Genomic DNA, 27,365 nt, shown 5'->3' on the forward strand with positions numbered 1-27,365 from the left:
ATCAGTGACACAAGCCACAACACCGGGCTGAAGGCTTTCGCCTCACCGCACTTTAGGCCAACAAAGCGCCCCCCTGAATTTTAGGTGCTTCTCCATGGTATGTTGATAGGCGTTCGGTATTCTGTGCCGAAGCGAAGGGACTCTAGGAATGTGATGTAGTTATCAACTCAAAATGTTCATAAAGAAAAGAAGTGGAGTTGACCATGACGTCGCTTTAATGGCCGCACCGCATGACGGCGCTTCGGAAGCGTAGCCCACACGCGAACAACCGCTGAAGCAGGGTGCGGGCCCTGACAGCTGGCCGGGCCTTCCCGCGAGGCGCTCTCCACGGCGCGGCAGCGATTAGTCGCCGGCGGCGATTAACTGCGCAGTCAAGAGTCGGCCGCATATGGCGCGCGAGGTAATTAAGCGGCCGCGCTGCCTAACGATCTCTCCCGATGCCCTTGCCGGAATTGAATCCGCGCGCTTGGCCTGTTTGCGCCGCGTGTCTGCGCCGCCGTATCGACGCGCTCGGCCACGCTTTTATTTTTATTTTTTGTACGTGTAGTGATCTGAAAAGGGAAACAACTACTTCCATTTCTGTAGTTAGTGAAAACCGAATTTGTCGCGCATTGCTCAGAAAATACGGCATTTTTTCTTAATATCCCCCTATGAAGCTTAAAAGGCCGAATACGATTTATGTTACCGGATACCAATGTTACCGGATTTATGTTACCGTGTAACGATGTTAACTCGCGAATCTACTTTTTGCAGCACATTTTAATTGTGTGCCTTAAGTGAATATGAGCTGTTTTTCTTTTTTTATATTTATTCATGTTTTCGTGTATAATGTTATATGCAATGTCTCTTTGCGGTCTGTTTTCTTTGGTTAAACCTGCCATTGCTCGGTGGTAGTGTGTAAAGGAGGCGGATGCTTCGTCAGACAACTTTTGTTTGTCTTTTTGTTCGCCTCCTCGGCAACCAAGTGTTGTTCAAATAAATCTGAATCTGAAACACTTCTTTTTGGGCAAGTTGGTTCATATTTGAAAACTTTAAAAGGGCGCAAACACACACGACCACGAAGTACAAGAGACGAGACACAAGCGCCGACTGTCAACTGATTTTTATTGGAGCAAGGGAACACCTTATATACACAGCAGCATACACAAGATAAGAAGTTGCGGAACGCACGTGCGAGCAAGAGACACTGCGGAAAAAGAGATAAAGAGATAATGTTACCGGATACGGAAAATGTATCAGGTACGCACAGAGGGCAAAACGCTTTTCTAGAACACATTGTGGGCGCGTTTCGGGCTGAACACGTGACAGCAAGTGAAAAATTTGGTTAAAAATGTCAGGATGTAAGCATGTGCAGCTAAACTCGTAGGATTTCATTGTCATTTTTTGCCTTCCTGGTAGCAGCGTCTTTGGCAGCTGCGGAACACACAGATCAGCTGTTTTGTTCATGTGTTTTGCCCTCTGTACAATGCAGTAAAAGAAAAGGTTTCAGTCAGAATCGAGCCCTGGGGACTATACGTCGCGGGGGGACTGTATATAGGAAACTGCGCTGTACAAAGAACACAGAGGGGTGCGAGGGTTACTGGGGGCTCCAGTCATATCTGTACCTAAGAACATGCATCCGGAGCATGATGAGGGCAGGAAGAGGGCTAGCGCTAAAGCAAGCCAAAGATATTTCTCATCTCAACCCAACGCAGTACGCGTTGATGCTGCAACAAAATAGTCGATCACACAGTGAAACTGGTCAATGGCGCCTCAGTTAGAAGTACGCTCCACTAGAGCTGTGCACGGGCCGCAAATTTCAGCCCGCGCCCGGCCCGAGCCCTACACTACTGATGGAGGCCCGGCCCGGCCCGACACTGAAGAAACCTAAGCCCGCCCGGGCCCGGCCCGAGTTAAGGCCCGGCCCGAGCCCGGCCCGGCTTGCAAAACTGAAATTGAAGTGACGATGAAACAGAAAGAGACAATCTAAGGAAAATCAGTTTATTTTAATGTTTTTAAAATGCTCGGTTCTCATGCTCTAGATGAAAATTAGTGAGTATATGCAAACATGGCGCATGTAGAGAGTTATCGCCTACACCTACTCAGGTAACCATGGCGAGCAAGAAGATAATGGTCACAACACATCGTTGTTGCCACACGAGCGAGAATCCTGTTGTCCCGTACATGTGATAATGACCCCCCCCCCCCCCCTCCCACCCGGCCCCCCGTCAACGCGTGGCGGAGGGTACTTTTGCGAGTGCCTTCGGTTCGACACGCCTCACCTTCCTTTGTGCAGTGTCATTTGGGCTCGTGAGACCACTCATGTGGAGATTAGTTTCGAACCTTGCAACAGTAACCTTGCAACAGTAGGGCGGCTGGAGCCACGCAGGAGCAATCGCGATCGCGAAGCCCGGCCGGCCCGTCCGAGATAAATATACCGTGGCCCGAGCCCGGCCCGGGCCCGGGTGAATAACTTCCGCAAGGCCCGAGCCCGGCCCGCGGGCCGGGCCGGCCCGAGCCCGTGCACAGCTCTACGCTCCACCCATCAGAAGCAGAAGAAGCTGCAATAGCTGTGGCTATTGGTGCAACCAATCGCAGAATTATAAGAAATGACTCTAAAACGGCGATACGGAGCTTTTCGAAACGCTCCGTATGCAATACAGCATACAAAATTACATCCTAATTACGGCGACAAAATTTTAGACCTTTTAAACTGGCATGGGTTTCAGCTGACTACGGCGGTGAGAGAAACGAAAAAGCCAACCAATATGCCAGAGAATTTGTTTGCTGGGCGGCGGGCGATTCGGATTTCTGATCGGCTAGAGAGAGAATGGTCCCGTACCATGAAATTACTCCCCGCTACGGAAAGAATAGACTTAAGTCACCCCCCCCCCCCCTTCCGGTACCCCTCGTTCAACAAAAGGCAAGGGGCCGTCTGGAGGCAGTTACAGACGAACAGTTATTAATCCACACATTTATTCCGAATTCACCCCGGACGAATTCAGGTCGCACGGCGTTAAATGCGGGGCACTCTCAACCACATTCATTTTGAATGACACGCGGAGAAACCCCCGTAACATTTGCAACTCCCCAACCCAGAGCAGTGGGAGACAGCGTTGTCCACCTCGGACCCTGAGGTACAACTCCGTGCGACGGGCACGGCTGAAGAGGTCGCTACAAGGCTGCGCTATGCAGCTACCCGACGTCCTGTCTGTAATATTGCGAATATCCCGTGATTCTTTTCCTCACACTTCCGGTGAATAAAGTTCTTCTACACCTACTACTTTGTTAGGCTTAGCTCTTTCACTCGCTCTGCAGCGTGCTGGCGGCAGACTTGTGTGAATGCTCCAGAAGGCAATCAGAACATCCTGTCACCCTGTCCCAGACAACGTTCCGCGGACAAGGGTTCTCACGTTGCACATCCCGGCATGATCACGGTTTCCGTGGTATGTTGATAGCACTACTCTCAATGCCACGAGTGAGAAGGGCAAGCGGAAGGACCTACGGTTCGAGGAAGGGGGCGAACCGGGCGGGAAAACAAAGGACGGCGGATTGCCCTATGGTAAAGCTGTTACGTTTACAATGCAAAGAGCCAAAGCACTCTACACGAGCGACACCCAAATGGTATGTACCTAGGATGAGAACAAACTACAGCTATCAAATGCTCAGCTACACACCCGCCGCATCAATTATAATAAGGAGTCCGAATTGATGTACAGCTAATGCAAAATCTGTTATTTATTTTGTTTGTTTGTTCTTCGAAAGCGCTCTGATGTTGTGCACCACTGCAATGCCTCTCTGGGGTGCGTCGGCTTCGTCAAGCCTTTCACTGGCTTTTGTCGACGCACCCCACATCGACATGATGTTAAATAAACATGATTCTGATTCTGACCCGAGCGAACACAGAATCACCCTCACAGCCGTGCAGCTGCGAACCACGTTGGGGTCGGTGTTGCGGCACCGTGTTCCCAGAGTGGTCATCATGACCTTGAAATGAACTTGCTTGGCGTAAGCTCGGAAAGGAACGGAAGCAGAAGTGCGAGGACGAAGGGCGACGCTTTTCTCGCTCTTAGCCGAGCTGTGACCACCGAAGCTATGTCCGTCATCATCGTCATCAGCCTGACCACACCCACTGCAGGGCAAAGGCCTCTCCCATGTCTCTACAGTCAACTCTGTCCTTGGCCAGTTGCGGCCACTGTATCCCCGCAAACTTCTTAATCTCATCCGCCCACCTAACGTTCTGCCGCCCCCTGATCGTTTGCCCTCTCTAGGAATCCACTCCGTTATCCTTAAGGACCAGCGGTTATCTTTCCTTCGAGTTACATGCCCTGCCCAAGCCCATTTCTTCCTCTTGATTTCAACTAGGATATCATTAACCCTCGTTTGTTCCTTCACCCACTCCGTTCTCTTCCGATCTCTTAACATTACACCTATCATTTTCCTTTCCATAGCTCGCTGCGTTGTCCTTAACTTAAGCTGAACACTGTTTGTTAGCCTTCACGTTTCTGCCCCGTAGGTGAGTACCGGTAAGATACAGCTGTTGTATACTTTTCTATGTACTGAAGCTACGTACCAACAGTCTAAAATTCAGCTAAGCTTACTTGGAATAAAGTGGCCGCCGTTGTGCTTCACGTCGGGGGCCGCTTTCTAACGATGGGTGAGAACGCCAATTTCAGACGGTTGGGACCTTTATTTACTTATTTAGCAAATACTGCCGGCCTGTGTTACAGGCCTTAGGCAGGAGTGGGGTACAGACATATTGATAAAAATGACAAGTACACTGAAAAAGAAGCAGCTAACGAACAGAGTAAAAACCAGAACATACAACATAAAACCGATTACAAAGGCAGAGAACATATAATGACATCGAACTTGGCAGCAAACGAAGGCATCGGACTTTGCCCAAAACAGGGATACCTGAGAGCCTTTTGCTTCATTCAGAGCTTGCACTTAGTGACAGTATGGGGAAGGAATGAGTACTTAAAACCTTTGTATTACATGAAAACAATTTTTTTTCTTGAGCATGCGGCGCTACTCGCCTTGATGCTATTAAATTACAATTTAATTATCTCTTTACTATGTCGTTCTTTTCGCGTACCAGCTATTTTCGAACGGCGTTTGAAAAGAGCCGAGTGTATAATCTCCACCACCGTGGCAGATGCCTTGAAATGCGGTCACTCTTGCCATTCAGCTGTGCCCAAGGTAGATTTTGCCGACAATGTAGAATGTCGCAATGGCGCTGAGGATGCTGCTTTATTATCCGAGTTTAGGTCAGACGCCAGAGAATAGCAGAAGAGCCAGCCCAAAACATCGATGGCTGCGCCTCGGTTAGTTTCATATATAGGTGTGTTTTGTTCGACTTACCGGCCGTATTGAAAAGGTTGCTGATGTTACCGGTTCGTCTCACTTGTATGACTTCCACACAATTTGAGCAGAATTTAATACCACCTACGTTGTGAAGCCTTCTCCTCACTGTTTCGCCCAACTAATCATCATCAGTCTGACTACGCCCACTGCAGGGCATGTCTCTCCAATTAACCCTGTCCTTTGCCAGTTGCGGCCACCGTATCCCCGCAAATTTCTTAATCTCATCCGCCCACCTAACTTTCTGCTCGCCCCCTGCAACGCTTGCCTTCTCTTGGAATTCACTCCGTTACCCCAAAAGACCAGTGGTTATCCTGCCTTCGCATTACATGCCCTGTCCATTTCAGCCTCTTGATTTCGACTAGTATGTCATTAACCCGTATTTGATCCCTTACGCACTCTCCTCTCTTGCTGGCTCTTAACGTTAAATTTATTCTTTTTCCATAGCTCTCTGCGCTGTCCTTATGCTTAGCCCTTTTCGTTACCCACCACGTTTCTGCCCCATAGGTGAGTACCGGTAAGATACAGCTGTTACATACCTTTCTCTTCAGGGATATTGGTAAGCTGCCATTCATGATCTGAAAGAACCATCCAGATGCCAAATTTCCAAAAAACTGTACGAGCTAGAACTGATTTTTTCGTAAGTATTATCTATTGCACAGGCTGAGACTTTGGGCATTCCAAAAATTCTTTAAACAGGTTTTTATTTTTAAATAGAAGCATATCTGTGCAAGTGCTGTTCAAATTTAATATGAAAACCCTGATGTCGAAAATAAATTTTGATATTGAGGCAGAAACGTGGAGGCTACCAAGAGGGTTCAGCTTAAGTTAAGAACAACGCAGCGAGCTATGGAAAGGAAAATGATAGGTGCAACGTTGAGAGATCGGAAGCGGGCGGAGTGGGTGAGGGAACAAACGCGGGTTAGTGACATCCTAGTTGAAACCAAGAGGAAGAAATGGGCTTGGGCAGGGCATGTACAGCGAAGGCAAGATAACCGCTGGTCCTTAAGGGTAACGGAGTGGATTCCAAGAGAAGGCAAACGTACCAGGGGACGGCAGAAAGTTAGGTGGGCGGATGACATTAGGAAGCTTGCGGGGATAGTGGCCGCAACTGGCAAATGACAGGGTTAGTTGGAGAGACATGGGGGAGGCCTTTGCCCTGCAGTGGGTGTAGTCAGGCTGATGACGATGATGGCTTAAAAAGAAACTGCGTCGAGGCTGGGAATCGAACCAGAGCCTTTGGCACTTGAAGCAGAAACGCTACCACTCCGCCACGAAGGCTCAAGGTTGAAACAAAAATAAAGGCGCATCTAGTGAATGCATGGGTTTGATAAATAAAATGAAAGGAATAAAGAAATAAAAATCAGAAAGTAAAAATGGAAAAGGAATAAAAATAACAGAAGAAACAAAATGAAAAATATATGCATGGGTTTCATAAATAAAATAAAAGGAATAAAAATAAAAATAAGATAAAAATTAAAAACAATAAAGATAACAAAAGGAACAAAAATAAACAAAATAAAATGAAAATGCACTAAGAAAAATAAAAAATTGCAATGAAGAAGGCAGAGCGCCAGCACCAACGACGACGAAGCGATTTGTGCGTCCTCCGATTCCGGCGGCCGCGCGCGTGGAGAGCTCGAGCTCGCTCTTGGTTCTGTTCTGGTGCCGCCGCTACTCGAACAGCCTGTGCCATCGTTTCGCTGCCAGTCCTTCGAACTTGCCAATAAACCCCTCTTCATTTGGTGGAGCGTGCGGGTTCGCCTAGTACACTACCAACGTGGAGCTCCGCAGCCGCACAATTCCGATGGCGACGACCAACGAAAGCCAGCAGCCAGCAGTCCCATCGCAGCCCGTCATTTGCTCCGGTGCCGTCCGGCAGAGAGACCCCGTCGTTTTCAACGGACACTGCGACCAGGATGTCGAGGATTGGCTGGCTTCGTATGAGCGGGTGAGCCGTCACAACAACTGGGATGACCGCATGAAACTAAACAACGTAATATTTTACCTGAGCGACGTCGCGAATCTCTGGTTTCGCAATCACGAGGCTGATATTCCAACATGGGCTACTTTCAAGACAACGTTTGCCGAAGTTTTTGGCCGTCCCGCCGTGCGTAAACTTCGCGCTGAGCAATGCTTGCGCGCTCGTGTTCAGTGTGCGGGTGAAAGTTTCACCGCCTACATCTAAGATGTGGTCGATCTATGCAAGCGTGTCGACCCGTCTATGCTTGAGGCCGACAAGATCAACCATATTATGAAGGGCATCGACGACGACGCTTTCCATATGCTGGTGGCCAAAAGTCCCACAACCGTCGCCTCCGTGTACAACCTGTGCCAGAGCTTCGACGAGTTGCGCAAGCAGCGACTTAACGCTCGTCGCCCGTCCGCACCTGCTGAGTCCATCTCCGGCCTGGCCGTCAATAGTGACCTTTTGGATCACATCAAAGACTTCGTGCGTCATGAGGTGGCCCGGCAGCTTTCGCTCCTCTCTGGCGCTCACTCTACGCCCCATACCCTGACCCCTGAGATACGGCAGACTATAGCACAGGAGGTAGCCGATGCGCTTCCCGTTCGTCGGCAGCCGGCTCCAGCTCCGGCTCCACTGGCTCCTGAAGTCAACCTCCTCTCGATGCAGACCGCCCCCGACGCTGCACCTTTGAGCTACGGCGCTCCTATTGCTACGCCGCCTGCCCCTCCTATGCGTGCGCCTCTCACGTATTCCGAAGCCGTCGCCCTACCACCGCAACCGCTGGCCTTTCCATACGTCCGGACAACGCCGCCTGCATCTCGTGCTCCCCGGCTCCGACCGGCGCCTACTTCCTACAGTTCTTGGCGCACTGCTGACAACCGGCCGATTTGTTACACGTGCGGTCTCCCAGGCCACGTCGCCCGCCACTGTCGTCAGGTTCTGGCTGCGCCTGTGCCCGCTGTGCCGAACTACTACCCGTCTCGCGCCGCTCGCACACCTTCAGGGCTACCTGGGGAGGCTTTTGCTGACCACTTGCCACGCCGGCCCCACGTCCCTTCTGATCGGTCACCTTCCCCTCGTCGTCGGTCCTTGTCACCTATGCAGCGTCGTAACATGACCGACAACCCGGAAAACTAGGAGCCGCAGTTCTGGGGGCACGAACTGCGCACATTTCGACCTGCTCAAGACCTCGCCTTTCACCACCGAACTTTTTAGACGTGTTAGTTGACGGCATTCGAGCACTTGCGCTTGTGGACACTGGTGCTGCCGTTTCCGTGATAGCCGAAAACTTCTGCCGTTCACTTCGTAAAGTCACCACTTCTACTTCTGGACTCTCTCTTTGCACCGCTAGCGCCGAGCCCATTTATCCTTCTGCCGCTTGCACGGCACGTGTCGTCATCGCGGACGTTTTATATGTCGTCGAATTTTTAGTGCTCAGCTCTTGCTCCCATGACCTCATCCTTGGCTGGGATTTTCTATCCCATCATCATGCCGTCATAGACTGTGCCCGTGCTCACGTCTCCTTTTCCATGCTCTGCGATGCGCCCGTCGACGAACAGCCGCCTTGCTCTGGTGCCAAATGCGTTGTCGCCGCCGACACCGATGTTCCCCCCGGCAGTGCCGTGCTCGTTCCCCTTTCCTCAATTTCTGGTTCCTGCGAGCCTGTACTCTTCGCCCCTTCGCCTATCTTTGCTTCTCGCCGACACCTTCCTCTTCCGTTTGCCGTCGTCGACATGCGCCAAGGTGCCGCCGAGATCGTCGTCTCGAATCCCTCACCCTCTGGGTTCAGGTTGCTCCGTGGAGAGTGCCTTGGACATGTTGAACCCGTTGACCTGATCGCACCCTTCGACGATGATGCTCTTTCCGAAAGTATACCAATCGCCGCCCTCACGCTGCCTAACGCTACCTGCGACCCGCTGTCCTCGGCGATTTTTCACCGCTCAGTTGCCAGCGACCTCGACCCACCTCACCGCGAGCAGCTCCTCGCCCTGCTTCACAAGTTCCGCTCATCATTCGACCACCAGACAACTTCCCTGGGCCGCGCGACCACTATCGTCCACCACATCGATACCGGAACTCATGCCCCTCTACGCCAGCGGCCCTATCGTGTGTCGCCTCCGGAGCGCCGCGTCATCGCAGAGCAGGTTGATGACATGCTGCAGCGCGGCGTTATTCAGCCCTCTTCTAGTCCGTGGTCGTCTCCCGTCGTGCTGGTCAAAAAGAAGGATGGTTCGATTCGATTTTGCGTTGACTACCGCCGCCTGAACAAAATTACGCGCAAGGACGTCTACCCGCTACCACGTATTCACGACGCCCTCGACTGTTTGCAAGGAGCCGAGTTCTTCTCTTCCTTGGATCTCCGATCCGGCTATTGGCAAGTGCCCATGGCTGAGTCTGACCGCCCTAAAACCGGTTTCGTCACACCTGACGGCCTTTATGAGTTTACCGTCATGCCATTCGGACTCTGCAACGCTCCCGCTACGTTTGAGAGAATGATGGACAATATCTTGCGTGGACTAAAGTGGAATATTTGCCTATGCTACCTAGACGATGTTGTCGTTTTTTCGCCCGATTTTCCGACTCATCTCACGCGGTTGCACAAGGTACTGACCTGTCTCACCGGCGCCGGTCTCCAACTGAACCTCAAGAAATGCCGATTTGGCGCCCGCCAGCTGACCATACTCGGCCACGTTGTCTCCAAGGATGGCGTCCTGCCCGATCCAGAGAAGCTACGTGCTGTCACGCACTTTCCCAAGCCGACTTCTGTTAAAGAGCTGCGAAGCTTCGTGGGCCTGTGCTCGTATTTCCGCCGTTTTGTGCGCAACTTCGCCTCTATCATTGCGCCGCTTACAAAGCTTTTGAATGGTCCCACCAAGCTATCTGCTTGGAACTCAACCTGCGACGATGCTTTCAATACGCTCCGTCGTCTTCTGACTTCACCACCGATCCTTCGCCATTACGATCCCAGCGCGCCTACTGAGCTCCACACCGACGCCAGCGGCATCGGCCTCGGGGCAGTCCTTGCGCAGCGTAAACCGGGCTTTTCCGAATACGTTGTTGCTTACGCCAGCCGTGCACTCACCAAAGCGGAAGCCGGTGGCTCAGTGGCTATGGTGCTCGGCTGCTGACCCAAAAGACGCGGGTTCGATCCTGGCCGCCGCGGCTAGAATTTCTTTGGAGGAGAAATTCTAGAGGCCCGTGTACTGTGCGATGTCAGTGCACGTTAAAGAACCCCAGGTGGTCGAAATTTCCGGAGCCCTTCACTACGGCGTCTCATAGCCTTAGTCGCTTTGGGACGTTAAACCCCACAAAACCAAAACCAAACCAAAGCGGAAGCCAATTACACTGTTACAGAAAAGGAGTGCCTCGCCATAGTGTGGGCGTTAACAAAATTTCGTCCCTACTTATACGGCCGCCCCCTGGACGTTGTTACTGATCACCATGCCCTCTGCTGGCTGTCTACACTGAAAGACCCTTCTGGACGCCTCGGCCGCTGGGCCCTTCGTCTGCAGGAATATGACATTAACGTTGTGTATCGGTCGGGCCGCAAACATTCCGACGCTGACGCCTTGTCGCGCTCACCTTTGCCATCTGCGCCCGTTTCGTCCATATCCGACTCGACGCTGGCCGCTCTCACCGCCACGGATCTCCCTTTCGAACAACGACGAGACCCATGGATTTCTTCGCTCCTCGACCTCCTCAGCGCACCGTCTACGGCTTCGTTCCCTCGGTCACTTCGTCGTCAAGCTTGCCATTTCACAATTAGAGACTCTCTACTGTATCGCCGCAACTATCGCCCGGATGGCCGCAAATGGCTCTTGGTCATCCCTCGCCACCTTCGCTCTGATGTTTGTATGCATCACCATGCCGACCCACAATGTGCACATGCTGGATTGCTGAAAACCTACGAGCGTCTGCGTCAGCGATACTACTGGCGCGGAATGTACACTTTTGTCCGCCGCTATATACGCTCGTGCACTGCCTGTCAGCAGCGGAAATCACCTCCTCGTCTTTCCACCGGCCAGTTACAGCCATTGCCTTGCCCAGCTCGTCCCTTCGATCGCGTGGGCATCGACCTGTATGGTCCGCTCCCGTGCACGCCTGCCGGGAATCGCTGGATTGTCGTAGCCGTGGACCACCTCACAAGATACGCGGAGACGGCCGCCCTGCCTTCGGCTACTGCTCGCGACGTCGCATCCTTTTTCCTTCATCACTTTGTTCTACGCCACGGGGCCCCTCGGGAACTACTAAGCGATCGCGGCCGCGTTTTCTTATCCGAAGTCGTTCACGAGGTTCTGGCTGCGTGCCACACCGTTCATCGCACGACCACCGCCTATCATCCCCAAACGAACGGCCTCACTGAAAGATTCAACCGGACTCTTGGTGACATGCTCGCCATGTATATTTCCTCTGACGCCACTAATTGGGATCAAGTCCTACCATTCGTAACTTATGCATACAATACTGCTTCCCAGGCCACCACCGGATTTTCCCCTTACTTTCTTTTATACGGCCGTGAACCTTCCTGTCTTCTGGATACTATCCTGCCTTACAACCCCGACAGTTCTGAATGCACCTTTTTCTCCGACGCTGCCCGTCATGCCGAGCAGTGCCGCCAGCTGGCTCGCTCGTTGACATCCGCCACTCAAAGCCTCCGCAAATATGAGACTGACCAAGGCAAGCCCACCCATGACTTTCCAACTGACTCGCTCGTCTGGCTGTCTGTGCAGGCTGCATCCAAGTTTGCGGCTAAGTACCTCGGTCCCTACCGTGTCGTGCAGCGCACTTCACCTGTGAACTACATAGTCGAACCGGTCACGCCTTCCTCGGACCACCGCCGTCGCGGCCGCGAAATTGTTCACGTGAGCCGGCTAAAACCGTACTACGACCCCATCGTCACCTGCTCGCCCTGAGTCGCCAGGATGGCTCCCTGTTTTCGCCGGGGCAGTTGCAATGAAGAAGGCAGAGCGCCAGCACCAACGACGACGAAGCGATTTGTGCGTCCTCCGATTCCGGCGGCCGCGCGCGTGGAGAGCTCGAGCTCGCTCTTGGTTCTGTTCTGGTGCCGCCGCTACTCGAACAGCCTGTGCCATCGTTTCGCTGCCAGTCCTTCGAACTTGCCAATAAACCCCTCTTCAAAATAAATAAAACACAAGCAGTGCACCAGGAAAGGCTTTCGCCTTGCAGCACTTTAGAGAGCCAAAGTTCCCCCTGAATTTTTTATACCAACGACAGTGCCGTCGTTCCATCGTAAGCTTTTTTTGTCTTGCCATCAATGGTTCGATAGTAACTTAACTTTCGATGGCATCGGTATTATTCTGTGGAAGAACACAACCCCGAGTCACGTGGTACTGTGCGCTCAGCGCAGCACGTGAGCAGCACTGGCCACGATCAAGGAGCGTTAGTCAGATTTTGAGCAGCGTCGCCGCCAAGTTGCGCGGTGCAATGGAGACAGCAATGAGCGCCGGTGGTTGTATTCACTTAAAGATATTTGCACAGCTAAAACAAAACACTGCGATAAGGATCGCCGAGCCTAATTGCTATTTATTACGTGTGTAATGAGCCGAGTTTTTGTTTGCTTTTACTTTGACTGCCTCAGCGTTCAATGATGCTTCGGCAAGCGCACTTTTGGTGCAACTTTACAATAATTTGAATTACTACATTCTGTTGTATTGTTTTTGGGTCGTTAAGCCTCCATAAACCACCCTTTTATTTTCGAGTTCAAACCTTTCCAACAAGTAGTGTATCTCTGAGACAGCCGGTGCAACATTTCATACTGCTCACTAATGTAATGTGCATTTTCTGAAATAACTGAAAAATGGTATTTTCTGTGCTCAAATAAAGAAAAAATATATATGTAAAAAAACCTATGTGCTCAAAAATTTATACGTGCCGCATAGGTCGGTCAGGCTGTGGCCATTTTTTGGCACAGAAGGCGAAAACTCGGGACGAGATGACTGACTGGAAACGCACGCCTTCCCCGAGTTTCTCGCCCGGTTCATGCGTTACCAACAGCACCGGGTGGCTTTCGGCGCATGCTATGATCATCGCCTCACTGCGGAGACTCTCTTCGGCGAGGCGTTCGTGCGGAGAGAAGCGCACCCCTGGGGATGTCAGCGTCACGTTAAGAAATTGCAGCAATAAGTATGAGTATACCGCCAAAAATTGCAGTGGTAGTCGCTCCATCTGGCGCAATACGAATGTATTCCCAGGATGTCTTGTTTTTTTAACACAGCCAAGATTCGGAATGGTGTGTTGATTCACCCCAGGAATTTCAACACGAATTAAACATGAAAGCACTGCACAAATTTTATTGAGAATGCTCAACTCTAGCACGGTGGCCACTTTTCCAATGAGTTTCAATCCGGCCTCAATAATTCGTCAACACTAGGCCATCCTGGTCACAACAAAAATTCAACATTGCGTGTTGAGTCTGCTCATGAGAACTTCAACACCGTCTCAAGAAGCATTTTTGTAAAGGCCGTGTGTCCCCCGCGTAGTCTCACGAGGAGGTGACATGGCGTTGTGCGTCAACCGCGTTCATTTCCTTCCGCCCGAGCACGAGGCTGACGGGCCCTGCCGTGCCGCGACGCTGTCTCCGTGCGCTCCCTCAATTATTCACCATTTCACGCTCAGAGGTAATGGCGCAGTTTCCCCAGGAACGCCCCCCTCTCTCTCCAAAGAGGCATTAGGAGGAAATAAGCGGCTTTCCACGCTCGATAAGAGCCGTGGGCGCCCCTTATTTTCCCCCCATTTGGAGGCGAGGAAAAAAATCTAAGCGGGAGACGCTGTGCGCTGCGAAAGAGGGCTCCACATTTCGGCTGGAATTCCCACTCTGCGTTACTTTATTTTGGATGTGTGTCTAAATGGCTCATAAAGCAGAAAACATTGTGAAAGTGCACATTCTGGCTTAGGGCACGATCTCCAGAGGCCGAGAATTTTTTATTTACACATATATCCCTGGCACAGCTACTTTGACAGCAGCTAACAGCAGTGGAAGAATCGTTGATTCAAGCTTAAACAGTTCCCCGAGGGAAGGCACCGACAGCAAACATACTCGGATAATTGACTGCAGCGCGACGAACGGAACATACGAGTACGAAACAGTGTTGTGTCTCTTAGTGTTTCCTTCTTCGTTGTAGTCATGAAGTCGCGCTGTAGTCATGGAAAAATTATCCAGGAAGCAAAGAGTATCAGTGGAAGTAAGCTTATTTATTCAAACATTTCAATGAATAAATCTTCTCTTAAACAAGCATTTTCAACTTTGCATTCATTTTGCGCGTTTTGGGGGGGAAACTCGGCTCGCCTATGCATTTCGCGGACGTACTGGTCGATCTTCACCCTGAAACCAGAGCCCTTCAATGCTTTTTGTTGCCACGGGTCACGAACTCGCGCCGCAGTTTCAAATAGGGCCAGCGTTCTAATTCGGCTGTTGTTTACACGTATGTCTTTTCCTCTCACCATAGAATGCGCTGCAGCATGTTGTTTTCAAACGCAATTAGCGCCTTTCATTACACCATCGCTCGAAAGAAAAAGACTAATGCCGCCGTGAAGCAGAGGAGGAGTGTAAAACTGCGAAGCCTTTTATCTGCCTTCCAATAGACCGATTTCACAAGCAGTTGCGCTACGCCACCGCCGCCGCGATGCACTCTGGGAGTTGTGGTACTCCGGCCGGCGGCCGCGTCGGCGCGGTGCGCGGCGCACGCGCAAGAAGCAGCCCTGTTAGCGTCGCCACACGATGTTTCTCTGCATGAATGCTGCATTTGCGGCACAAGTATGGACACCTAACGAGTGTCATGAGCTCCGACAACTGTGCGAAGCAGAGGGTCCCGGATTTTCCGTTTTATAGAAGAGAAAAAGTACCCAAGACATTGCGTAGAAGCTGTTCACGAAAGACAGGTGAAGAAGTCCTGTTCAGTGCATTTGGTTTGGTTTGGTTTGGTTTATGGGGTTTAACGTCCCAAAGCGACTAAGGCTATGAGAGACGCCGTAGTGGAGGGCTCCGGAAATTTTGACCACCTGGGGTTCTTTAACGTGCACTGACATCGCACAGTACACGGGCCTCTAGAATTTCACCTCCAAAGAAATTCAACCGCCGCAGCCGTGTTCAGTGCATTTAGCCGTATTGTCCCTGTTGATCAGTGGACATTGACAAATGGCAAATTGTCAAGTTCTGAAGCTGCATGAAATGCCTTTTACGTGCCTCTCAGCTTTGAGGCGGTCCCTTAAATTGTTAAAAAGAAGGCGATAGGATTTACCTTCGTGCTGTGTCGTTAAGCCATCTCTGCAGAGATTTCTGCCCGGTGCAAGGTTGTGAGGGAACAAGTGTTCTCAGATTTAGTGTTATATTCAGGAATCAACAATGTTCGTTTGATACATGTGTTCACTCGTGATGTCTCGAGCGGCCATACCAGCAATAATGCTTTCTCTATTTCACGGAATGAGGAAGCGAGGCTATAAAACTGTAGAAATGTGGAATAATTCCTAACGTTTTGTTGCTCACTGGTACTTGAGCATAAGTGGGATTCCAGTATCAGCCACATGCCATTTATGCCGGGATATCACCCACATTTTGCCCGTTGTTTTCGAAAAAAAAATGGGCGATCTACTGTACTCGTACTGCGAAAATAGCGAAAGTGAGTCGTACTGGAGACGCCCTGGCAAAAGATTATATTAACCTAAATAAAAAGTAATTAGTGTAGCAATAATCAAAATAAAACTGTTGGTCACGAAATTAAAAACCCCTAAACCCTAATTAGACGTACTCAAAAGCTCCCCAATTGGCTTTTCTTTTTCTCATTTTGCACTGAACACAAGCATTTGTCACATCTCCATTTAGAAAAACGGCATAGCTCGCTCGAATGCTGACCTTTCCTGCTGGTGACCCGCCGAGCACGTCGTGAATACACTTATGTGCTTACGTGAATAAAAAAAAACTATCTCATGGCCAGTTTTCAGCAAGGGCTATGATGAAAACATAAAGACAACAAACGCTGTGCACAACGTGTACAGCGAATGCCTCGATGAATACAGCGAATACTGAAACAGCTAAATGAGGTGGCAAGAAATGTAAATACTGTCCGAAGACGTTAATTAAATCGCGTGCATCGCTATTCGTTGAAATATTCTGCTGACAAAAATAACGAAAGCGGCGGTCAAGCGCGTTTGCATCGTCACCTGTAGCATTTTCCAAAGCAAGGTTCTAGTAACAAGCGCAGCGTCGCCACCGCGTTCACTCCACTTCAAGGGGCAACTGACCACCCTCTCTGCGCTGCTCCAACCGCGATCAGCATTGCACCCCTCGAAACTCCGCCGTGGAGCCTCTGTTTCCTTTATAGAGCTCAACACAATAAACGAAACTGCGGAAAGTGTGGCCGGGTATAATGCTTGTCAAAGCGCAAAGTAATGTGGGCTGTCGTGCAGACGACGCCACGAAGGACTACAACCAAGATGGCGGCTGGCTACTTCCGGTAAACGCGCGCATGCGCAGTAGGCTTTGTGAAATCGGTCTATTACATTGCATACAATATATGACGAGAAGTGGCACGCCTAGCCCCCTTCAAACGTGATGAAATTGTCGTGATAAACGTGATAAAAATGGTCGCGATATCGACGACTAGTCGAGCTCCTACTAATAAGCCGCCGCCAGTGCCGTGAATCTCAGCTACGTCAAGTTTCACTTGGCCGCTCTTACGACTACGCCGCCGTTTGAAAAGACTTCGCCCCGCGGTGCGCAAGCTTCGCCCAGAACAACGGCCCCGCAATGAGGGTTCAAACGTACCCTCGGTATGCTGAAGACGTCGGACGCTATTGCTTTAAACCGTTTTTATCCGATCGTCGGATTTCTTTGCATTTTAACTTACCCCTTCTCTTGACCTTCCTATGTCCTCCTAAGAATTAGCTCCCGTCTTCAGGCATGAGACTTCCGATGTCCCCTGACCCGCCTTGGTGGATCAGTGGTTACGGCGCTCGGCTGCTGACCCGAAAGACGCGGGTGCGATCCCGGCCACGGCGGCCGAATTTCGATGGAGGCGAAATTCTAGACGCCCGTGTGCTGTCCGATGTCAGCGCACGTTAAAGAACCCCAGCTGGTCGAAATTTCCGGAGCCCTCCACTACTGCGTCTCTCATAGCCTGAGTCGCTTCGGGACGTTAAACCCTAATAAACCATAAACCACAACAAACTTCCGGCGTCCTCTTCACATCGATGTCGTGTCAGTGACTGTGCTCCTTCCAAGAACACTGTCTCTCGACGCCAACCTATCGGCCGACCAGAGCGATCAAATTGCTCTACTGTTCCACCTTTTCCGTCCTCGCTAAACTTCCCGGATACCTTCCTAGCCGCACGTCCGCCATCTTCCACCATACGGACACCGTATGACCGTATGCCTCCTGCTGCTGCATGCGCAGTTGCACGCTCTTAACCAAGGTGTGGTTTGCACTTACCCTTACGCGTGCGCAGTAGGCTTTACGTCTGCGCTAATACGTCCCCTCTACGCTAAAACTCTCATTCGAAACCGGTGTGCGCGCCCTACTGCTCCTGCGCCCGCATCCCGCCTGGACCACTGAGCGCACCTTTGTAACGGAGTCATGCGGAATTTATTTATTTATTCATTACAATACATTTAGGGCCCCAGTGATGCGTTACAGAAGGCAGTGGATAAAAAAGTAAAGACAATGCATCAAAAATGAAAACAAAAAGTAAATGCAAAATGTAATCTAATAGAGCAAAGAAAGAAAAAACGTAAGCTTGAACAAAATACAAATACACTAGGTAACAAAACAGCCTAGTATAAACAGGTACCAGAAATATTGGCAACCAAGGTGGGCAGGTGGCTCTAATCGCTCGCCGTCTTGGGTATAAACGAGTTAAAGTATGCAATGCTCCGGCAGTATGGAATGCGTACCTTGTGGCGATGATCAGTGCGAGGTGATATGAATGATGGTTCAGACAGAAGATCCCGCTTTAGCTGATGATTGTGGCAGTAAATATTGTGAAAAGTTAGCATTCGCGCGAGTTTTCTACAAAAGGAAAGGCTAGGAAGGTTCAAAGTATTTTTCATTGCAGTTACACTAGCAGTGCGGGAAAAGTTAGAGAAAATAAATCGCAAATAAACTGATGTTTTCAACGCGGTAGCCCCTACTGCGGTGATTCCATCAGGTTTTCCGCAAACTGCCGGGGATTTTATCCCCGCGCTTTGACTAAACAGAGGAGAGTTTTTTTTTTTCATCGTTATGCCTTATTTATTCACAAAGGAAAATTGGGTCACTGACGAAGTCAAAAGATGAAAAATGACGTTTCGGGTCCCATACGAGGCCCTTGTTCACAATAACTTATTGTGAACAAGGGCCCCGTATGGGACCCGAAATGTCATTTTTCATCTTTTGACTTGGTCAGTGACCCAATTTTCCTTTGTGAATAAATAGTGCTTCACCCTGACCAGACAGTGTTCCGTCGAACATTGGACTATATCGTTATGTCTCTTCTTTGCTGTCGAGGTCTCGGAGGCCCAGTCACAAACCACCCGCCAGAAATTTCACATTTTTTTTCTCATTTGAGGTGCTTTCAATTTTGGCGAACCCCTCACATGTGGAAACCAGATCTAGGATATTCCCCATGCCTGCCGCACGTTTCTAAGCTTCTCCCTCGGATCAGTCGCCTGCCCAACACTCCCTGCTGCACCTGTATTAAGAAGGCAGTCCGCCCCTAAATTAAGCCAGGCGCGCACACATAATTCATGCGCGCATAATTATGCCCTTGCAGATGTCAAATTCCACAACAGCCACGGCTGCCGGGTGAGTTTCAACGCCGTACGACAGAGAGAGGAAACTATGCCGTTCCTAGAAGGTTGAAGAAATGTTAACCCAGCTTTGCAAAACTGTTTTCCTTTTACTTCATGATTATGCCTAAAATTCACTGAATGCCCCTAGCAGGACGTCGACTCAACCCTTACAAAAATAGTTTTAGACAGTCTACAGAGTGTCGATATACTTCTGTCTATAAAGTATATAGACTGTCTATAGACAAATCCTATAGAACTGTCTCAATACTAATGCCATAGACAGTCTATAGTCAATCTATAGATCTATGGCCGTACACTTTCGGTAGACTTTTGCTTATAGACAGTCTATAGACTATGAATAGACAAAAAGCAATGTCTATAGGAAGTCAATAGAGTCAGTAAGAAGACTGTGGACCATTTTTATAAGGAAATGGCCGCAAACTGCGAGCATACACATGAGCATGTGCGGAGAGCAAGCGCTTAATTATGAGAAACATTCGAGAGGTTTAGGATAGCTCGATGCGCTGCACCGTGAACAGGTTCCTCGAGTCACGAGCAGCGGATGCGCAGACTGTGCAGACGCAGCTGCAGTCCAGCGGAAGCGGAAGTCAGCACTGCGCGTGCGCAGTGGTCGCACCCGATACGCGCTATGCTAAATGTCTCTATTCATGGCGACGCCTTTTAGCGAAGCCTTATTGGGGAGTAGGGATAAATATCAGCTGGGGAAAAAATGGCTGCGAAACTTTTTCGTGCGTGCCGTGTGAAAACAGTGCACCACCAGTGCGGCTAGACAATGGAAATGCAGCAGTGCAAAGATAACGCGGTGGGGGGAAGAACGGGCCGTGCGGACAGCCGAGCGCACACGATGCGAAAGTCATTAGGTACGCGGTGGAAAGGAAATGGAACCGAGAAATGGGAGAACAATGCTCGCAAGATGGCGACGCAAAAGAAGCGCACGAGGAAAGATGTGGGCGGTGATTAGGACGCGGGGTGGTCAGGCGGCTTTTCATACGGGAACAAAGCCGCCTGGTGCAATGTTGCGTCTGACGGCGGTACATTTCTCGCTTTATTTGACTGGGGCTGCTTCGCTTTGCTCTCTGTGCTCGGTAGCTAGAGATGCTATTTATCTCCTCCTCCCGGAAGCCGAGCATTACTCCGGAACTTCCTGGCGGACGGCGATCAGCAAAAACGGAGGCGAAGCGACCCTTAAAATATATACGAAGATTCTGCTGATGCTGGAAACAGTGACTCCGATAACTCGATGCAAGGAGAGAGAGAGAGAGAAACATTTTATTTTCTTTCAACTGAAAGTGGACGACAAGGCAAAAGGCATGGAGCCTGACAAGGCCTCGTCTCCCGTTTGAAATTAGCAGTGGGCAGCTTCAATACATATACAGGTTTTCCTCCTGTTGAAACGGTATACATACTGACATGAGAATATAAAATACATATAAACACAGAATGATGGTTACAGATTAAACAACTTCCGCGATGAAACAGCACAAAAACTTACGTTTCGCGACAACACATATTAGTGAAGACATGAATTAGCGTTTGTGATGGATGACACTGACAGGAAACCGAGTAAAATTTACAAAAACTAAAGGTTTGCATACGCCTTATGGGTTGAAGGAGTGTACGATGAGGGGCTAGTTGGTAATCCATGAACTAAGAACGAAAACCACGCAAAGGACGATACACAGGGAAGAAGTAGACAGGACGAGCGCGGACTTGCAACTGTTTATTCAAACACATCTTCCTTCCATCACCAACCTTACGCATGCGCAACAAGCAAACTCTATCTTATCGTGTTCAGGAACTTCAGTTCCTTCTTGTACAGATGAACCGAAGCCTCGCTTACACACTTTTCGGGCCCATATCTATCAATCTGTCAGGCTTCGATGACCTCACGTGTTTTCTGGTCTTTGGCCCTTCCGATTATCTTTGTACGCTCAAAGAGTGGCGTGCATTTATTGTCACACGATAGACAGTGTTTTGGCAAATGCATGCCGCTGTGAGAGCACAACGAAGTTTTATGTTCGTGTAGGCGCTTATTAATGCAGCGTCCCGTTTGTCCCACGTAAACTGAGCCGCAACTAAGCGGGATTTCATACACTACTCCCATTCTACAGGACACAAACTTGATTTTGTGCTTTGCACCACAGCCTGCTTTTGTTCTCGATTCATTGTTAGTTAGCGCGCACAAACGGGACAGCTTACAAGGCGCGAAAAGAAGATTTCCCCACCGAATTTTCTTGCCACCCTCTTCAGGCCATGCGAGGTCTTATGAACATAGGGCAGTAATTCAAATTTCCGCCTTCAGTGATCTGTAAAAGTTCTTTATAAGTTGATTTGAATGACTTAAATGCTAGCGTAAAATCAATGTAGCGTCCATGGCAGGAGAAATGCTATTCTCACTTGCTCATCCAAATATTGATTCGCTGCATCGTGATCTTTCCGCTGAAAATGAAATTCTGTAAAAATTGCTACTTCTTATTTGTGTTCTTTGTCTGCGTACTGCTGACACAAAGTTCTTCACGTTTGCTTGTTCTGGTTTTGGTGATCAGCTGTCGTTTACTATCAGCCTTGGCGGCCTTTATTACGAGCAGTATTGACCTGGAGTGCGAACATGACCGGGTATCCCGAGACTCCACACGTGTCCGGCCAACGTATATGACGTTCCGCAGGTTCAACGTGCGAAATCTCATGTGAAGACGAACTCCGGGCACAAGTCGTTGCCAGGTCTCCACAGATATAACTGGCACGACCCGCTCAGGGAGCCGGACAGTGCGCCGCCGGTGTTCGGTCGAAAACAAATTTGCTCGCGCTTGGCAGGCGTGTCTTCTGCGGCTGGACCACCGTGGACAGTGACTGTCTGGAGTTCTTGTCCTTTGCGTTCGGCAGTGAGGCCCACGTCGCGTGATCACATCCCGGTCACGGCGGCCGCATTTCAATGGCGCTACGGAGAGCTCACCATGTTTGGAAGTTAGGACGCCGTAAATACCCGCTTCCCCACAAGACATTCACAAGGCATCAGGCAACTACATGGAGACGGCTTCAAACAAACTCATACCCAAGTCGCTACATATACAGTAAGATTTGGCCTACGCAATACACTCCGGTATGCTTGTGGTGCGGAGAGATAGCCACCGTCTACCACTCCACATGGGGCTGTCGGGCGAGCCTGACAGAGCCCAGAATTACAAACCCGTCAGTCGAGCACTGGGAGGAGCTTCTGTCCAGCTCCGACCCGCAATATCAGCTTGCGCTGGTTGAGCAGGCCGAGGAGGCAGCAAGAACCAATGGGATCCTGTACCTAGGAACATCACCTGCAGCTCAAGACCCCAACCCCTAAACCCTGCCCCATTTTGCGGAATAAAGTTGTATGTATACTACTGCTAAATGCAAAAGGGTGGAAAACTGGGTGAGTTGTTACGGATCCATGTTAACGGGGATCCATGTTCTTTCGCCAAAACCAACTCGGCCTAATCTGTGCTGCCGTTTAAAGGTATGAAACACTGCGTGAGAGGAAGAACGGGTGTGGTGCGAGTCACTCCGATCCGTTAGTGGATTACGGGGTGGTTTGCACTATTCCTTTACCTTGTGGCCTGCATTACACCGGTCAGACAGGGAGCTGTATAAACGTGTGGCTGCGTGAACATGCTAGGTCACTAGATGGCGACACACATCTGACGAAGCACGTTACGAGTCACAAGTGCCCTCCACTGTTCGAAGAAACGCGGGTTCTGTGAAGGCATGGAGATAAGACAGCTCGGGACATTATGGAAGCTTTTACAATAAGAAAGTGAGCCCATACATGCGTGAATGCGCCTTCGCTGCTGTTACTTGTTTTAGAGTTCGCGCTATCTTGAAAACCAAATGACGCGTGAGGCTTGCAAACACATGGATCGCCGCGTGGTATTCGCTACGACAGCTAGACTCTTCATTAAAACTTCCCGTTGGGCGAGTTGGTAGTTCGAGTTGGTAGCCAGTCTCTAGCACGAATTTCCACTCGCACCCTTACAATGAGTAGCTCATTTTTCCCTCATGCAAGAGCCTTACGGAATTCCTTACCCGAAAACATAGCCGAATGCGCACAGACTGAAATCAATTCCGTAATAAGCTAACACTTCAGTCAAGGCGGAAAGCTGGGCTAGTTGGTTTGACATAGTTAATTAAAAGACTAGCGCATAAAACTAGGACAAAGACAGAGAAGGAGACAGGACGAGCGCTAAACATCAACTAAAGGTTTACTACACCAAACATGTACTTAAAACACTTCAGTGGCACATGCGCACACTGAGTTACAAAAAACTAATCAAGAAGTGGCAAACTGTTTCGCAGATACAAGGTTTCTTTCCTGGTCAGGGCAAGTGACGTCGTGCTTACACACTTGTCACCTTCCCTCATAATGTGATAAGCCTCACAAATCTCGCGACCTAACCTTGTGCCTCCCCTACCAAGCACACACGTGGCATCAAACGCCGGCACGCACCCGCACCGCTTACAATGCGTAGCCAAATGGCTGCCCCCCGCCAATGAATCCACCAGCGTGCGATGCTCTCGTAGCCGTTCATTTAGGCAGCGTCCAGACTGTCCCACGTAGCATCTACCGCATGAGAGGGGTATGCGGTATACAATGCCAGCAGTGCACGGAACGAACTTGCACACGTGTTTTATGGTGCATACCGGTTTCCTCTTCTCATTGACGGCTTTGCACATGCGCACCAGCTTTTCGGGGGCGGTGAACATGACGTCCACACCGCACTTCCCTCCAACTTTCCTCAGCCGGTGCGAAAGCTGGTGCACGTACGGTATAGCCGTACGCCTGAGCCTTTTGGCACTTTCTCCGGCGGCCACGCCAGGGCGGCCACCTGCCCTGACTTCCTTCAAGAGGCATTCCGCCACAGCCATCACTGTGTCGTTAGGGAAACCGGCCTTCTTCAACCGGTGCACTTGCGCTTGCAAGCTGTCCTCAATCTTATGCTGGCAGGACTTTTCGAGAGCACCCCGCAGGCAACTTTTTGCAATCCCCCGTTTTACCAATTTAGAATGGGCCGAATTATACGCTAAAATTTCTTTTTTTTTTTTTTGTGCGAGACGGAAATTTTGTGCAAGGCGGAAAGCCCAGCTTTCCGCCTTGATTGCATTGATTTCTCGTACATCGGGCCCTGTTCTTCCTTCTTTTATGTGTAGTGATCCTTCAGTTACCTATGTGAACCTAATAGCAATTACTACTTATCGGGCAAGAGTGCTATCCTTCGCCCTCAAGAATGGACTGGTACCGCCTGAGGTGCAAGCCTTGTTCCATCCCTGCCAAGCGTCCGTGCGACATACTAGAAGAATCACCAAGATCTTCCGTGCCGAACTATGGAGACACATCCGGTATTTCCAGCTGTGCTTGCGTGTGCATGCCGCGACCAGGACAAGCTGCAAAGTAACCTGTGATGCAATGATCAGGACTTGGGCTAGGGAGGCAGCTAATGTTACCGAGTTCCTGTGGTCTTGTGGGCTGCCATCTCTGTGTGCTTGGAAAAAAGCGGAAGAGGACTCTCAAAATGTTCCTAAGAAGGAAGTGTTGTGTTTAGCAGAATGTGGTCTCCCTGATAAAGTTCGAAGGGTTTTGAGCTGCGGGCCTAAATTTTGTAATGAAGTTAACGAGACCCCGCTCGGTCTCCTTACCATGGTTAGGAAAGTAGGGCAATGTGCAGACGTGGAAGAGAAAGCTAGATGTATTTCCGAAGGTGTCGACTGCTTGTTAAGTAAAAAACCATGTCCACGTGTGGAAACGCTAGCAGTGAGCAATACAGTTCATTACCTCAAAAGGAATAATCTTTCTTTATTGACTGCAGATAAAGAGGGGGGATTCGTCGTGTTGCCGAAAACAATGTATCATGAAAAGGCTATGCAGGCTATTGACAAGAACTTTGTTCTCCTAAAAAGATCTGGCAGGAAAGTAAAGGCTGAGGCATTAAAGGTTTGCGAACAGATCAATTTGACAGGACTTCATAAGTCAGTTAAAGCAGCGAATGAGCAGGGGCTGAACGTTTTCTTTTCTGCGAAGACACACAAAGAGGGCATGCCTCTCAGAGCTATTGTATCAGAGAAAGAAGCCTGGCAAGGCCTGGTGTCAAAATACCTACTAGAGCACCTTAGCCAACTAGACGTAGAATACCCTTTTCGAGTGCGCAACTCAAAAGATGTGATAGAATTTTTGGCAGCGCAAGGTGGTGCTTCAGGAGCTAATTTCGCGTTTTCAGTTGATGTTGAGGAGCTATTCTATTCCATACCACAAAAAGAGTTGTTAGATGCAGTAAGAGAGCGGATTGAAAGCTGGGGGGCTGTGAAGTTTCAGAATAGTAGCGGGGTTTCGGTAAATGACTTTATAGCCTTAGTTAAGTGTTACCTCTCATCCACTTACATTTGTTTTGATGACCGATTGTTTGTGCAAAAAGATGGCATTTGCATAGGGTCTTGCATAGCCCCGATTCTTAGTGAAATCTTTTTAGGACAGTTTGACAAGCGCGTTGCAGCGCGCATTGAAGACGAAAAGCGTGTTGTTAAGTGTTTTAGGTACGTGGATGACTTTATTGTGTTTATGCATGTTAACAACGAGAGCGACAAACCACAGGTTGTAAAAAGTGTTTTAGAGATTTTCGGTGATTGTTCTGGCAAGCTGAGGTTCACGCATGAAGTTCCAGTGGACGGGTGCCTCCAGTTCCTCGAGCTAAGTTTGTTCTTTGGCACTGGGCACATCTGTTGGTCGTACCAGCCTCGCACAAAAAAAGAAATTTTAGCGTATAATTCGGCCCATTCTAAATTGGTAAAACGGGGGATTGCAAAAAATTGCCTGCGGGGTGCTCTCGAAAAGTCCTGCCAGCATAAGATTGAGGACAGCTTGCAAGCGCAAGTGCACCGGTTGAAGAAGGCCGGTTTCCCTAACGACACAGTGATGGCCGTGGCGGAATGCCTCTTGAAGGAAGTCAGGGCAGGTGGCCGCCCTGGCGTGGCCGCCGGAGAAAGTGCCAAAAGGCTCAGGCGTACGGCTATACCGTACGTGCACCAGCTTTCGCACCGGCTGAGGAAAGTTGGAGGGAAGTGCGGTGTGGACGTCATGTTCACCGCCCCCGAAAAGCTGGTGCGCATGTGCAAAGCCGTCAATGAGAAGAGGAAACCGGTATGCACCATAAAACACGTGTGCAAGTTCGTTCCGTGCACTGCTGGCATTGTATACCGCATACCCCTCTCATGCGGTAGATGCTACGTGGGACAGTCTGGACGCTGCCTAAATGAACGGCTACGAGAGCATCGCACGCTGGTGGATTCATTGGCGGGGGGCAGCCATTTGGCTACGCATTGTAAGCGGTGCGGTTGCGTGCCGGCGTTTGATGCCACGTGTGTGCTTGGTAGGGGAGGCACAAGGTTAGGTCGCGAGATTTGTGAGGCTTATCACATTATGAGGGAAGGTGACAAGTGTGTAAGCACGACGTCACTTGCCCTGACCAGGAAAGAAACCTTGTATCTGCGAAACAGTTTGCCACTTCTTGATTAGTTTTTTGTAACTCAGTGTGCGCATGTGCCACTGAAGTGTTTTAAGTACATGTTTGGTGTAGTAAACCTTTAGTTGATGTTTAGCGCTCGTCCTGTCTCCTTCTCTGTCTTTGTCCTAGTTTTATGCGCTAGTCTTTTAATTAACTAACACTTCAGCCATCTTGAATAGACTGCTCCCTTTGTATTCTTTTGTTACTTCGTTTAGTTCCATTTCTGCGCCTATATAGTGTAATTTTGTTTCTCTTGGGCTTGCTTGTTTGCTGTTATTTCACTTAAATGTATTTCTGCATTTTTTTCTGTATATTTATTTCTTGATTTTTTTATTCGAGAAATATACATCATGTTAATTCGTCTCCCCCTTTTGTAATGCCCTCGGGCCCTTAAGGAGAAAATAAATGAAATAAAATGAAATAAAATGAAATGAAAACTGAATTTCTTCTCGATGCTGTTTCGGTTTCGTCGTGTGAATGGGCCCAGCGAGGGGGCCGTCTCCTCAGCTTCATCAGCGGCTCTGTAAAGCTGCCCTTGGTGACATAGGCGAAGGATTTGTAGTGCAGAAATACCGGATGAAAGATAAAGGCCGATCAAAGGGGGACGCTGGTTTCAACTCGCGATGAATGGTCGAAGCATCTTTTTTTTTTTTTAAATCATTGCATCCGCCCATACGCTTCTATGCTTTCCCGAAATTTCGCAGCTGAAATCCACTGCAAAGTACTCTAA

The 27,365-nt window shown here is 49.7% G+C and overlaps 1 protein-coding gene across 1 annotated transcript in view; it reads left to right on the top strand.

Annotated features, from left to right (window-relative positions):
* Window positions 1-27,365, top strand: part of LOC149367371 (arrestin domain-containing protein 3-like) — a 277,472-nt gene that overhangs the window by 190,262 nt on the left and 59,845 nt on the right. The window lies entirely within an intron of this gene.

The sequence above is a fragment of the Amblyomma mixtum genome, chromosome 1 (assembly GCF_055824585.1).
Source record: "Amblyomma mixtum isolate Tamu chromosome 1, ASM5582458v1, whole genome shotgun sequence".
In the NCBI taxonomy this organism is placed as follows: domain Eukaryota; kingdom Metazoa; phylum Arthropoda; class Arachnida; order Ixodida; family Ixodidae; genus Amblyomma; species Amblyomma mixtum.